Genomic DNA, 14,836 nt, shown 5'->3' on the forward strand with positions numbered 1-14,836 from the left:
TTTCTTTCTGTTTCTGTTTTTTTTTTAAATGTTGATATGAGAAACAGCAGTTTCACCTTCTAAAGTAGCATTAAAATACATTTTGCAAAAATTGGCAAAGCAGAAGAAATTGGTAAAATTATTTGTAGAAAGAAACAAACAAAAGAGACCAGAGTGAAATATAATAAAGCTTTGTTGATGATAACTGGAAATCAAAACATCCAATCTTTTAGCTTAATAGAGTAGCTGTATTTGTGAAGATCTTTTTAAAGTTTTTAAGCCAATAAGACATAAAAATTGAAAAGTAGTGAATATAACTCAAACATCAACTGAAAATAGGAATAGTGTGTTAAAAAATTTAAGAGGTTGTTTAGATATAAAGGAGGTCATCTTAAATGTCTAATGCTGTTACAGTATATACAGAACAGTTGAGTACGGGGAGGGATAACATGACCTCTTGAAGCCCTTTACAATCTTATGATTCCACGGCAGTTGAACAGACAGTTGAGCTAATGCAAAGCTGTATATAATGAGCCACTGACTTTTGTGATTATTGAACTTAATATTTTTCCTATATAAATAAGATTTATTAATGAATCAAAGCATAACAGTATGAGGTCTTTAAGTGAAACTAAATTATGCAATATATTCTAAATCTATTTATAAGTTGGAAATATTAACCTAGATCTAATCATTCATTAATCACACTCAATACTAATTTCTGATTGTCTCTGGGAATATTTAAGATTACTTTCTTTACAGAAACTGAGGTACAAAATTTCTCCCAGTATGAGTCTTAAGTATAACAATTTTCAAATAATCATTACTATAAGCATCACCTTGTCATTTTAAGCTAATGGAAATGAATTTTTTTCAAAAAGAACATGTATGCTATTCAAGACCTTTAAAATTAAGTGTCAGTTCAGTTCTGACTTCTGTGTGAGTGATTAATCAACTTGCGTTTGGTTCTTGGTCCACTTCTCTGAGTTTCTTAATTCCAAATGTTTAATAAATATTTTGATACATAATGACCTCATCAAATTTATTGTGATTACTTTTGAATATAGCCTTTCTATTCTCTATTCTGACATTTAACACAACTCTAAAACCCTTTAAGTACTTCAAGAATCTCCTTACATTTAAAATCTCCATGTTCTTATCTATTCTGCCAATTCACTGTAATTTTATTGTTAAAGAACAATTATGATTATTTTACTTTTGATCACTAGACTTTGAATAAAGCAGGTTATACTCCATAATATAAGTGGGCCTCATTGAACTAGTTGAAGGACTAAATAGAACAAAGACAGATCAGTGAAGACATTTTTGCCAATAGATGCTTTTTGACTCAAACCTTAGCTCTTTCTTGAGTCTTTAGGTTGCTGTACAAGGTGCTCTGACAACTGGGTCATATAATGAAACAGATCTAATTGCTCTTAAATTAAATGTTAAGGATGTTGTTTGGTGATGTTCTCTAGGTGAAGTACAGTGAGGCCCTTAGGATTCTGGAGCAAAGTCCTGCCATGCTCTATGGATAGCTACTGAGATGCGGCCTTGGACAGCTACTGGGCCTTAAGAGACAGTGTGTATGCATGCTCAGTCCTATCCAACTCTTTGTGACCCCATGGACTCTAGCCCACAGACTCCTCTGTCCATAGGATTTCCAGGGGCAAGAATACTGGAGTGGGCTGCCGTTTCCTTCTCCCGGGGATCTTCCCTACCCAGGGATCAAATCCATGTCTCCTGTATTACAGACAGATTCCTCACCACTGAGCCACCTGGGAGGCCCAGGCCTCAGTTAGAGACTGACCACAGGCCACCAAGTTCCCATGTGATCTGAGCTGCCTGTCATGAACTAGGTGTTATTTGAACTATGAAGTTGGGCCTGTACAGCAGCACTCCATGATAAAATAGAAGTGGTATGTGTGTCTGGACTGAGCAGGCCTTGAGGGTACAAGATAATTACATGAGGACTTGGTCCAGTAGTCTATGATCTCCACTGCTGCTACACTACTCTCTCTCTTCAGGCACACCTATGGCCTCGTGAAGAGTTCCTCATGATCAGCTGACACAGGAAAAGAAAACTCATATCGGGTATATAGATGGTTCTCCTGTATTACATGCCAATGCAATCTGAAAGTGGACAGCTGCAGTACTATAGCTTCTTTCTAGCATAAAGTACAATTAAAATTGTTCAAGGGTGGATTTGTTATTTGATCATTTGATATTGATCAATGATTTGATCAATAATTTTATATATCAGTGCGGCTAGCCACAGTGCCCAGATATTTGCATTTGGTCAAATATTATTCTCGATGTTTCTGTGAAGGAGTTTTTGCCTGAGATTAATATTTAAATCATTTAAAAATATACACACACATACACACACATATTATGAAATATATTTTAATACTATTTACTTTGTGCTTCTAACTTCTGTGCATTACTAAAGGAAGACACTTTGACTGAATTTTGGCCTTGACTATAAAATACAAATTATTTCTCAAGGCCATTTTAAAATGATACGTACTTATAGTTTTAAGCTAGAGTCAGTCTAAAAACCTGTGTGCTGCTTCATGCACTTGATGAAGCACCAAACATTCCCAAGAAAGAAAGCCCATAGAAAACATAGGTTTTGCTAATATGCAGTTGAATTCAAAACAGAACTTAAAACAAGAAAGGGAACTATTTATGAATCAAAAGAAGGTTTAGATAAAGAAGCAAAAACTATAGTGCTTATTATCCCTGAAAATGCCAACTATTACCCTCAACTGCCCCAAACTAGATGCTTTGCTACTGTTTCTACAGCCCAGGAGCCAATGTAATCAGGCCCAGAAGATAACTGTGATGCAGAACTTGATCCTCAACTTGGAAAAAAACAGACCTCAAAAAATAAGCAAAAAAAAATCAACAAAGAGAAAAGTATAACTCAAGGAGATTATTAATAGAGAAATTGGATAATAGCTTTAAAGTAAAAATGTATGGTATATTTTTAAGTACTTAAAAAATGTTTTTATCTTTTTTTTCCATGCTCGGTGGCATGTGGGATCTTAGTTCCCTAACCAGGGTTTCAGTGTGTGCCTGCAGTGGAAATATGAAGTCTTTCAGCCATGAAATTAAAAGACGCTTACTCCTTGGAAGGAAAGTTATGACCAACATAGATAGCATATTAAAAAGCAGAGACATTACTTTGCCAACAAAGGTCCATCTAGTCAAGGCTATGGTTTTTCCAGTGGTCATGTATGGATGTGAGAGTTGGACTGTGAAGAAAGCTGATTGCTGAAGAATTGATGCTTTTGAACTGTGATGTTGGAGAAGACTCTTGAGAGTCCCTTGGACTGCAAGGAGATCCAACCAGTTCATTCTAAAGGAGATCACTTCTGGGTGTTCATTGGAAGGACTGATGCTAAAGCTGAAACTCCAATACTTTGGCCACCTCATGCGACGAGTTGACTCACTGGAAAAGACTCTGATGCTGGGGGAGATTGGGGGCGGGAGGAGAAGGGGACGACAGAGAGTGAGATGGCTGGATGGCATCACCGACTTGATGGACATGAGTTTGAGTGACCTCCAGGAGTTGGTGATGGACAGGCAGGCCTGGCATGCTGTGATTCATGGGTTGCAAAGAGTCAGACACAACTGAGCGACTGAACTGAACTGAACTGAATCACTGATTGAGATTGACATATATATATATACTACAATGTATAAAATGGGCTTTCCTGGTAGCTCACCTGGTAAAGAATGCACCTGCAATGCAAGAGACCCCAGTTTGATTCCTGGGTCAGGAAGATCCCCTGGAGGAGGGCATGACAACTCATTCCAGTATTCTTGCCTGGAGAATTTTCATGGACAGAGAAGCCTGGCGGGCTACAGTCCATGGAGTCACAAGGAGTCAGACACAACTGAGCAACGAGGCACAGCACATGTATAAAATAGATAACTAATGAAAACCTTGAGAACCTACTCTATAGCACAGGGAGCCCTACTCAGTGCTTTGTGGTGTCCTAAATGGGAAGGAAGTGGAAAAAAGAGGAGATATATGTATGCATATAGCTGATTCACTTTGCTGCACAGAAGAAACTATACACAACATTGTAAAGCAATTATACTCTAATAAAATGCTTTAAAAATGTGTGGGAGTCTCAGAAATAATGAAGAGACTTTCATTCATAGGAGAAAAAACAGAAGAGACTACAATAAATATATGTTGTTATTTTTAGACCTAGGAAAGGAAAATATCATTTCTAATGAAGACTACTGTGCCCAGAAAACAAATGAGGATGCTGGAAGATCAATCTGAAGAACTATCCCATTTAAGAATAAATGCTACCACAATTAAATTACTCCAGTTAAACATTTTGAAGAAAAAAAAACAAAACTTGAGAGATGAAAAACAGCTTGAGAAGTTCTGGGATTCATTTAATATGAAATTTAGTAAGAAGAAATGGAGTAAATAGAGAAAAGCAATGGTTGAAAATAACAGCTGTTACTTTGTCAGAAATGCAGAAAAAAATAATTCTCAGATTCACAACTTAGAACCATACTTAGTATTAGTATAAGCCAGCTTCCGTCAAGCATCATTTCTTCAATCAGAGAGGAATGCATGTGAAATTCAGACCTGCATGGAATATTAATTTTGTGTATTGTCGTCTACCATCAACTTCCTTCTCCAAGTTTTGTTCTCACTTTTAATATGTGTATGGAAATCCATATCCAACCCACTTTCTTTTGCTTACCCCATTATTATCCTCATGCTAAAAAAAATCATTTTTCACAGGGTTCTCAACAATTGCTTGTAAGCAATCAATAAATAATGGACTCATTAATAAATACCAAAGTAAATATAACAACTGGGGAGTTTACTAAAGGAAATAGAAGGCATTTTAGATGCAAAATGACTATGAGGCTGAAGCAAAGACTTAAATGTTCCAAGATACAGTAGAAATCCCATTGTTTCATCTCAAAATCTAAATAATACATAAGGGTTTTACATTGAACCAGTACTAATGTAACTAGAGATGGCTGGATGGCATCACCGACTCGATGGACATGAGTTTGGGTGGACACCGGGAGTTGGAGATGGACAGGGAGGCCTGTCGTGCTGTGATTCATGGGGTCACAGGGAGTCGGACACGACTGAGCGACTGAACTGAACTGAACTGAATAACATAGTTTGTCATGAAATACTGAAAATTGTGTCTAAACCAGTATTTCTAAAATATTACAGAAATAAATGACTTTGTCCCATAAGCATTACTTTTTTATTCTCTTTGTATTTATTCTGTTTATGCAAAGCAACTTGCTTACCTAAATTTCATTATAGAATGATATAATGCCAAGGTTGAAAGAGTGCTTAAGAGGATTTTAACCACCAATTCTTTTCCTTTTTCAGTTAATAGACTTAGGTTTTCCTTTTAATAACTATATTGCTTATGAAAGTATTAGGTCTTTTCTGAATAACAGAGAAACCAGAAGTGGGATGGTACTGAATACTCTATCTTCATATAGACTTCCAAATTCTTCTACAGATAAGAGATGGTGATGTAAACCATATGCATTTTTTTCTCTCTGTTCTCATTTTTTTTTTTTTTTTTTTTTAGGTTCTAAGACTGGGGTGGGCTTCCCTGGTGGCTCAGTGGTAACGAATCCTCCTGCAATGCAGAAGATGCGGGTTCAATCCCATGGTGGGGAAGATATCCTGGAGAAAGAAATGGCAAGTCACTCCAGTATTCTTGCCTGGGAAGTCCCATGTACAGAGGAGCCTGGCAGGCTACAGTCCATGGGATCACAAAGAGTTGGGTATGACTTAGAGACTAAACAACAAAGAGTGAGAAAGCAGAGATAGTTTATTCTTTCAAGGTAATATTCAGATTCTTTATCAATGAGGTAAATACTAAACTTTAACTTCTAATTGTAATGGTATGCTCTTCCAAGACTAAACCTGAATATAATAAACTGGAAGCTTTGGAATACTCTTTTATTCTTTCATGCATTCTTTAATATTAGAGTCCACTCTCTACGGCTTAGGGATGTAAAGATGAATATCTCTCTTTATCTCTATAGTGTGAATCAGATTTGAACATCTACATGTATATTAATATATATATTGGAGTTCCAAAGGAGGTTCTCATAGAAATATAAGTAAAAGTTTATAGTAAGGAGAGTCTGAAATTAATCAGGGCTTCACAGTGCATACACTTGGTAGAAGGCTTATCAGATGGAAAAAGAGGGACGAAAGAGGGACACTCTTCTTCCAACCAGAAGAGTGTTCATATAAGCAAAGCAGAGGCAAGATAATGTGAGTTCCACAAATTCCAAGTGTCTACGATATGCCTTGTTGTTGCTGTTCAATAGCTCAGTCAAGTTGGACTCTTTGCGACCTCATGGACTGCATCACACTAGGCTTCCCTGTCCGTTACCAACTCCTGGAGCTTGCTCAAACTCATATCCATTGAGTCGGTGATGCCATCCAACCATCTGGTCCTCTGTTGTCCCCTTCTCCTCCTCCCTTCAGTCTTTCCCAGAATCAGGGTCTTTCCTAATGAGTCGGCTCTTTGCATTAGGTGGCCAGAGTATTGGCATTTCAGCTTCAGCATCAGTCCTTCCAAAGAGTATTCAGGATTGATTTCTTTTATGACTAGAGAACAGAATTTATGTTTGATTGTGACATGTTTTGGGCTGGACCCTCGTCATTATAGGCCTTGTTTGCCAGGGGATGGATTTTATTTTAGAGACATAGTAGAAACTATTATACATAGTCAAGCAGCAAGATCATCTAGCTTATCTTTTAGTAAAATCAATATGGCAGTAGTATTGAGCCATAGTTTTCAATTATTTTTTCTTTGAGAATTTTTTCATATTATAATATTGTGATAACATTGCAGTGTTTTAGCATTCAGAACTAATTTCATGAAGGGTGAAGTTGAAGTCATGGGAGGCAGAAGGCATGAATGTCTTTAAAGTGGTGATTCTCAAACTTTAATGTTCTTATGGTTCACCTGGGCATCTTGTTAAATGGAAATCATGATTCTTAGGTCTGGGGAAGAGTTGTCGGAGATGCAGCATTTCTCCCAAGCTTTAGCATAAAGACCAAGATAGTCACAATAACGTGATCACTGACCTAGAGCCAGACATCTTGGAATGTGAAGTCAAGTGGGCCTTAGAAAGCATCACTACGAACAAAGCTAGTGGAGGTGATGGAATTCCAGTTGAGCTATTTCAAATCCTGAAAGATGATGCTGTGAAAGTGCTGCACTCACTATGCCAGCAAATTTGGAAAATTCAGCAGTGGCCATGGGACTGGAAAAGGTCAGTCTTCATTCCAATCCCAAAGAAAGGCAATGCCAAAGAATGCTCAAACTACCGCACAATTGCACTCATCTCACACGCTAGTAAAGTCATGCTCAAAATTCTCCAAGCCAGGCTTCAGCAATAGGAGAACCGTGAACTGCCAGATGTTCAAACAGGTTTTAGAAAAGGCAGAGGCACCAGAGATCAAATTGCCAACATCTGCTGGATCATGGAGAAAGCAAGAGAGTTCCAGGAAAACATCTATTTCTGCTTCATTGACTATGCCAAAGCCTTTGACTGTGTGGATCACAATAAACTGTGGAACATTCTGAAAGAGATGGGAATCCCAGACCACCTGACCTGCCTCTTGAGAAACCTGTTTGCAGGTCAGGAAGCAACAGTCAGAACTGTACATGGAACAACAGACTGGTTCCAAATAGGAAAAGGAGTATGTCAAGGCTTTATATTGTCACCTTGCTTATTTAACTTCTAGGCAGAGTATATCATGAGGAACGCTGAGCTGGAAGAAGCACAAGCTGGAATCAAGATTGCTGGGAGAAATATCAATAACCTCAGATATGCAGATGACACTACCCTTATGGCAGAAAGTGAAGAGGAACTCAAAAGCCTCTTGATGAAAGTGAAAAAGGAGAGTGAAAAGGTTGGCTTGAAGCTCAACATTCAGAAAACAAAGATCATGGCATCTGGTCCCATCACTTCATGGGAAATAGATGGAAAAACAGTGGAAACAGTGTCAGACTTTATTTTTTTGGGCTCCAAACTCACTGCAGATGCTGATTGCAGCCATGAAATTAAAAGACGCTTACTCCTTGGAAGGAAAGTTATGACCAACCTTGATAATATATTAAAAAGCAGAGACGTTACTTTGCCAACAGAGGTCCATCTAGTCAAGTCTATGGTTTTTCCCGTGGTCATGTATGGATGTGAGAGCTGGACTGTGAAGAAAGCTGATCGCCGAAGAATTGATGCTTTTGAACTGTGGCGTTGGAGAAGACTCTTGAAAGTCCCTTGTACTGCAAGGAGATCCAACCAGTGCATTCTACAGGAGATCAATCTTGGGTGTTCATTGGAAGGACTGATGCTAATGCTGAAACTGCAATACTTTGGCCACCTCATGCGACGAGTTGACTCACTGGAAAAGACTCTGATGTTGGGAAAGGTTGAGGGCGGGAGGAGAAGGGGACGACAGAGAATGAGATGGCTGGATGGCATCACCGACTCTGTGGACATGAGTTTGAGTGAACTCTGGGAGTTGGTGATGGACAGGGAGGCCTGGCGTGCTGTGATTCATGGGGTCGCGGAGAGTCGGACACGACTGAGAGACTGAACTGAACTGAACCGAGTAAGAGTATATTGCTCTCTGTACACCCAAGTTGAAAAGCCCAACCCCTGTTTATAATCACTTCTCCAATTCTGGAGAGAAATTTTGGTATCTCTCAGGCCAAAAGCATAGTAAAAATCCTGTGCACTCTGAAGAAAAGAGACAAAGCCTGACTTCTATAGAATAGCATCTAATACTGCTACCAATTTAATGTAAATCTTAAAATTTTCAAGTAATTTGTGCCTGAACTTTTTCAAAGTGATGACCCAGAATTCAAACACATTATGGGTGTGCTCCTGGAAGAAATTTTGAGTGGTTTTAGAGTTCAAAATGCTTAGGATACTTTTTTTAATCTGTATGCATTTAACTTTTGCACCTGTATTGTATAGCTTTAATGAGAATTTCAGGATAATCTTTCTAAATCCCTGGTATCTTTCTTACTTTTATCTCTCAAGACGAGCCAAAAGAAACATCTGACTATTGCTGTTTATATTGATATGTAAATTTGGTCATACATATTTTATAGAGACATGTAAATGACTCAGCTAAAGCAGATTCACCTGTTTATCCCCTGGATCGATGTGTGTACCCCTTTTAGCAGCACAACAATTGCAGACACCTGCTTAGCATAAGCAGCTTATTAAAATGCAGTAAGGAGGAGAATGCCTTTGTGAGCAATTTTCTTACAGTATTAATAATCCTGATGGAGAAACAATACAACACAGATATGGACCTTTTCACCAGTGAACCGTCTGGGCTTTTTCAGCGTGAATTAATACAAAGGGCTTAATGGTTTCAGGGAGGTTAATGCCCAGTGAAAGGGTTCACATTACTAGAAAAGGCAAAATGGGAAGTAGAATGAAAGCTTTCTCTTTGACTTGAAAAGAAAATCCATGGAAAAGAGTATAAAATTCTCAGTTGCAATGAGAATGAATGACATAATTTTGAAAAACTGAAATAATAATTATTCTCTTTTTTATTATAAAACTTTTTCAGATTTATCTCACTGAATTCTGATCAGAAAAGTATTAAAAGAACTATATTTAAAAAACCCTGATTTCTGAGTAAAGTTAGATCTTATTATCTGTACTGACAGCTTGTGATTTAAATTAATGTTTTCAAGATTTGAGGATATCAAAATAAATATGATGACAAGAGTTATTATGGACTTTTCTATGTATCCATAATGTTTGCTTATTATTAATGTAATAATGTAGTAATGCTTATTATTAATTTTAATATAAAGTGAGTATTTTTAATGTAAAGTAAGCAGTTCAGTTCAGTTGCTCAATCGTGTGCAACTCTTTGTGACCCCAAATGCTGGAGTTTACTCAAACTCACGTCCATTGAGTCGGTGATGCCATTCAATCATCTCCTCCTCTGTCATCCCCTTCTCCCACCTTCAATCATTCCCAGAGTCAGGGTCTTTTCAAATGTTCTTCGCATCAGGTGGCCAAAGTATTGCAGTTTCAGCTTCAGCATCAGTCTTTCCAGTGGATATTCAGGACTGATTTCCTTTAGGATGGACTGGTTGGATCTCCTTGCAGCCCAAGGAACTCTCAAGACTCTTCTCCAACACCACAGTTCAAAAGCATCAGTTCTTCAGTGCTCAGCTTTCTTTATAGTCCAACCCTCACACCCATACATGACTACTGGGAAAGCCATAGTTTTGACTAGCTGGACCTTTGTTGTCAAAATAATGTCTCTGCTTTTTAATATGCTGTCTAGGTGGGCCATAGCTTTTCTTCCAAGGAGCAAGCATCTTTTAATTTCATGGCTGCAGTCACCACCTGCAGTGATTTTGGAGCTCCCAAAAATAAAGTCTGTCAGTGTTTCCACTGTTTCCCCATCTATTTGCCATGAAGTGATGGGACCAGATGACTTACATTAAATATTAGTAACACTGTCCACTAAAATTGAGTTTTTTAGTTATATTTTAATTATGATGTCAATTTTTAATATATATTTCTGTTAGCATGTATATAAACAAAAGTAGAGGGATCATCAAGAAAGTTCTAGTTCAGAAATCTGCTTCTGATTTCTGTTTTTGTGTGCTCAGTCATGTTGGACTCTTTGCAACCCCATGGACTGTAGCCCACCAGGCTTCTCTGTCCATGGGATTTCCCAGGCAAGAACACTGGAGTAGGTTGCCATATTCTCCTCCAGAGGATCTTCCAGACTCAGGGATCAAACCCTATTTGTCTACTCTTCCCCCTGATTTGCAGTTGGATTCTTTACCACTGAACCACCAGGGAAGTCTTACTTGGGCTTTAAAATCAGGAAACCTAACTGAGTGACTGAACTGAACTGAACTGAAGACTTATTTACCTTGTAATCTTCCATAATAAGGCTCTCTAAGGCAATGGTAAGCCACTCCAGTACTCTTGCCTAGAAAATCGCATGGACAGAGGAGCCTGGTAGGTTGCAGTCCATGGGGTCGCTACTAGTTGGACACGACTGAGCGACTTCACTTTCACTTTTCACTTTCACACATTGGAGAAGGAAATGGCAACCCACTCCAGTGTTCTTGCCTGGAGAATCCCAGGGACGGCGGAGCCTGGTGGGCTGCCGTCTATGGGGTCGCACAGAGTCGGACACGACTGAAGCGACTTAGCAGCAGTAGCAGCAGCAGGCTGTCCCCTTGTGGAACATATTTGTATTAGAAAAAAATGTGAAAGACTTTCAAGTGAATAAATGATTACTACCTACCCTCTCTGTGGAATGCTAGGTGTTGCTAGTGGGCACTTGGGGGCAACCTGCTTCTTTGGGGCTGTATACCTTTCACTGTCTTTACTGAACTGGTATACAACTTTGTACAAAAGTAAGTTAACTTGGAAGACTCAAGTTCTTTTTGTTCACACAGATAATTATGTCTGGTGGAGATGCAATTGATTTCCATCCCAGCCCCCCAGGTGGAAGATAGAATTCCAAATATCACCTTTTAATTTATTTTTTATATTGAGCAATTTTGCATGTGTTAGTAAGTTTATTTTGGTATTCCTGATTGCTTCTGTACATTTTTATTCTTAGACATCTTTTAAATCAGTTTTAGCATCTTACTGTTTCCTTATCAATTACTGAGTAAAATAAAATCTTTGACCGATGGCTATTTTGCATTTATATGTGAATCATGCTTTTACCTTTATCACTTTTTAACTTAAAGGTTGAAACTTTTATCCTTGGGCATGGTTTACCCTCCAGATGTTTAGAACATATAGGTCTGGTTGAAAATATACTATATATTGCCTCGTAAATTTTCAAGTTCACTTGAGAATTTCACCCAGGTGAATAAAATTATTTTACTAAGAAGATCATTGAATTATTAAGTAAAATAGTTATTTAAAAAGGTATATAGGAAAGTCAGGTGGCAAATTGAGCTGATCTCATTTTTTTCACACTATCCATTAAATGCTACATGAGCTTCCCTGGTGACTCAGATGGTAAAGTGTCTGCCTTCTAAGCAGGAGTCCTGGGTTCGATTCCTGAGTCAGGAAGATCTTCTGGAGAAGGAAATGGCAACCCATTCCAGTACTCTTGCTTGGAAAATTCAATGGATGGAGGAGCCTGGTAGGCTATAGTCCATGGGTTGCAAAGAGTCGGACACAACTGAGCAACTTCACTTTCTTTCACTTTATTCTTATGATCAGAAAATTCTATGTCAACATTAACCTTTTTACTATATGCCAGCATTTTGTGGTTTATATGCCACATAATTATTTACTTATTCTATATAACAACCTCTCCAAATTTAAAATATGCTGTGCTGCTGCTACTGCTAAGTCGCTTCAGTCGTGTCCGACTCTGTGTGACTCCATAGACGGCAGCCCACCAGGCTCCCCCGTCACTGGGATTCTCCAGGCAAGAACACTGGAGTGGGTTGCCATTTCCTTCTCCAAAGGATGAAAGTGAAAAGTGAAAGTTAAACCACTCAGTCATGTCCGATTCATAGCGACCCCATGGACTGCAGCCTACCAGGCTCCTCCGTCCATGGGATTTTCCAGGCAAGAGTACTGGAGTGGGCTGCCATTGTCTTCTCCGAAAATATGCTATAAGCCTGTTTATTTTCCTTTTCAGTTAACAGGAATCATCATGTGCTTCACTGAAATAAATTATCGTATTGAGAAAATTTAATATATGATTCAGACACAAAAATAAAATGGATTAAAGATCTAAATGTAAGACCAGAAACTATAAAACTCCTAGAGGAGAACGTAGGCAAAACACTCTCCGACATAAATCACAGCAGGATCCTCCACGTCCCACCTCCCAGAGTATTGGAAATAAAAGCAAAAATAAACAAATGGGACCTAATTAAAATCAAAAGCTTCTGCACAGAAAAGGAAACTATAAGCAAGGTGAAAAGACAGCCTTCAGAATGGGAGAAAATAATAGCAAATGAAGCAACTGATAAAGGATTAATCTCAAAAATATACAAGCAACTCCTACAGCTCAATTCCAGAAAAATAAACGACCCAATCAAAAAATGAGCTAAAGAACTAAACAGACATTTCTCCAAAAAAGACATGCAGATGGCTAACAAACACATGAAAAGATGCTCAACATCACTCATAATTAGAGAAATGCAAATTAAAACCACAACGAGATACCATTTCACGCCAGTCAGAATGGCTGCTATCCAAAAGTCTACAAGCAATAAATGCTGGAGAGGGTGTGGAGAAAAGGGAACCCTCTTACACTGTTGGTGGGAATGCAAACTAGTACAGCCACTATGGAGAACAGTATGGAGATTCCTCAAAAAACTGGAAATAGAACTGCCATACAACCCAGCAATCCCACTTCTGGGCATACACACCGAGGAAACCAGAATTGAAAGAGACACATGTACCCCAATGTTCATCGCAGCACTGTTTATAATAGCCAGGACATGGAAGCAACTGTCCATCCGCAGACGAATGGATAAGAAAGCTGTGGTACTTTTACACAATGGAGTACTACTCAGCGATTAAAAAGAATACATTTGAATTAGTTCTAATGAGGTGGGCAAAACTGGAGCCTATTATACAGAGTGAAGTAAGCCAGAAAGAAAAACACCAATACAGTATATTAACACATATATATGGAATATAGCAAGAGGATAACAATAACCCTGTATACGAGACAACAGCACAGACTTGGATGTGTGGAACAGTCTTTTGGACTCTATGGGAGAGGGCGAGGGTGGGATAATTTGGGAGGATGGATTGAAACATGTATATTATCATATGTGAAATGAATCTGACATGGTTGGGGGCTCCCCACCTCAACACTCTGTGGATTTAAGAGGCCATTCCTTCCGGAAGTGTATAAATTAGCCTGGGATAGAATCTGAATTTACTAATTAAGAAATGAGAAACCAGAACTATAAAGGTGGCATAGAAATACAAGAAACTATTCTTAAGTAATCTTTTAAAACTTTGAACAGAGTTACAGAATTTGCCATTTGTTATAAAATGGTATATGTAATTTAACCAGAACCATGAGAAAGTTGGTATTGTGTGAATTCTGAAGCACTTTCAACATGTTGTAGGAATAATGTGGACTTTCTTGAGTTTTACACATTCATAAGTAAATGGTCTGTATCTCGTGCCTTTGTTGGTTTTCTGTGAGCTGTAGTTTCTGGGAAATGAGCAGCTCTCATATCTGTAACTCTTGTAACCCAGTCATTCGTGTGCCTCCTTCATGAGGATTCAGTGCGGCTGTGGTGCTGTTATCCCTCTGATAGGAACCCTAACTCAGTGTAAAGCCCCAAAGATCTGTTACTTATTTTTATTTTATATTGTACTATATTTTACTTACAGTGTTGTGTTTGTTTCAGGTGTATAGTAAAGTGATATAGCCATATATATATATATATATATATATATATGAATTAACAAAAGCAGTTCCCGTCTTTTGATGGGGAGCTCGTGGTTTGTAATATAAATGGCATTATTTTGAGAGAGGGATAACTTAGGTATGGCGTTGTTTTTTTTTTCTTTTTGCATGGTGATATTTTAAAAATATTAAAAAAAAATATATGATTCAGGAAGCTTAAAATCATAAACCAGGCTAGCTTCCAAACTTTGCAAACTTTGTGTGCTGGAAATGGATTCTGTTTTTCATGCTGATATAATGATACAGTAAAGAGGGAGAAATTTAATATTCAGACAAGAAAGGGAATGACTTTGATGCAAAGACCTTGAGAGGGTGAAAAAGAATGAACTCTAGAGTACAGAGAGGGAT

Source organism: Moschus berezovskii, chromosome 5, assembly GCF_049115385.1.
Source record: "Moschus berezovskii isolate FMDL1 chromosome 5, NW_MosBer_1.0, whole genome shotgun sequence".
NCBI lineage: Eukaryota > Metazoa > Chordata > Mammalia > Artiodactyla > Moschidae > Moschus > Moschus berezovskii.